The following is a 1,422-nucleotide window of genomic DNA, read 5'->3' as shown; positions in this document are numbered from 1 at the left end:
TTTTTTTTTTTTTTTTTTTGAGTTGGAGTCTCACTCTGTCGCCCAGACTGAAGTGAAGTGGCCACTCCCGGCCACCGCAGCCTTGACCTGTTGGGCTCCAGCAATCCTTCCGCCTCAGCCTTTCAAGTAGCCAGAACTATAGGTGCGCAACTACCAGGCCTGGCTAATTTTTTGGTTTTTATTGTAGAGATGAGGTCTCGCCAAGTTGCCCAGGCGGGTCTCGAACCTGCGGCCTCAGGCAATCCACTCACCTCAGCCTCCCAAGGTGCGGGATTACAGGCTGAGCCACCGAGCCTGGCTGAGAAGAAACTTTTCTTTGAGTAACTTAAAATACTACTTAAATAGGAATGAAACCTTAGATAAAGTGGGAATAGGTTTGGAAAGGCAGACGTGGTGAAGTTTCTTCTTTCGGGAGAGAACACCTAATCTTGTTAGTAAAGTTGAGTCACCACTTTTTTCTAGCCAACTCAAATATGTGGCATCTTGATTGAATTGAGGCTCTTGGCATGTAGAGTTCATGACTAGTAAGATGTTGAAACTTAAAAACATCCTACAAAAAAGATACTTGCACAGGCAAGTTTACTGCCATGGTATTCACAATAGCAAAAATGTGGAACCAATCCTACTGTCTATCACAAGTGAACTGGATAAAGAAAATGTGGTACATATACATGATAGAGTATTCTTCAGCCATAAAGAAGAACAAAATTGTGGATGGAGTTGGAGGCCATCATACTTAGTGATCTACCACACAAACAAAGAACTGAATACGTCATGTTCTCACTCATAAATGGGACCTGAACATAAATAACATTATCACAAGGGAAGGATTGGCAGTTGTTGGGCACCGCTAGGGGAGGTTGGGAGGGTGTGGGGGTTATGTGACAACACAAAGGATACCTGGTCCTATACCACGGGGAGTGAGGGCCAGTTGGAGGCCCAAACTTCACTTGCATGCAGCCTACTTGTGCAGTTAATCCTTACTTGTACCCCAAATTTCTAAAATAAAATCAAATTTAACAAAAAAATTAAGAAACATCAAGCTATAGGTTACAAATTGAACCCTGTGCTTGTGTAAGTATTACGATGCCTATTGCTAGTATGCTAAATTCATGGACATTATGTGAAGATAAGTGATTTTAATATATGAAAACAGGCGTGGAGACTCAGCATTTTGGGAGGCAGAGGCAAGAGGACTGCTTGAGTCCAGGAGCTTGAGAACAGCCTGGGCAACATAGCAAGACTTTGTCTATACATATCAAAAAATTAGCTGGTTACGGTGGTGCGTGCTTGTAGTCCCAGTTCCTTGGGAGACTGAGGTGGGAAGATCACCTGAGCCTAGTAGGTCGAGGCTGCAGTGAGCTGTGATTGTGCCACTGCACAACAGCCTGGGCAACAGAGGGAGAACTCGACTCAAAAAAA

Source organism: Carlito syrichta, unplaced genomic scaffold (genome assembly GCF_000164805.1).
Source record: "Carlito syrichta isolate Samal-C Ts95f unplaced genomic scaffold, Tarsius_syrichta-2.0.1 Scaffold307199, whole genome shotgun sequence".
In the NCBI taxonomy this organism is placed as follows: domain Eukaryota; kingdom Metazoa; phylum Chordata; class Mammalia; order Primates; family Tarsiidae; genus Carlito; species Carlito syrichta.
Note: the sequence above shows the minus strand (reverse complement) of the source record.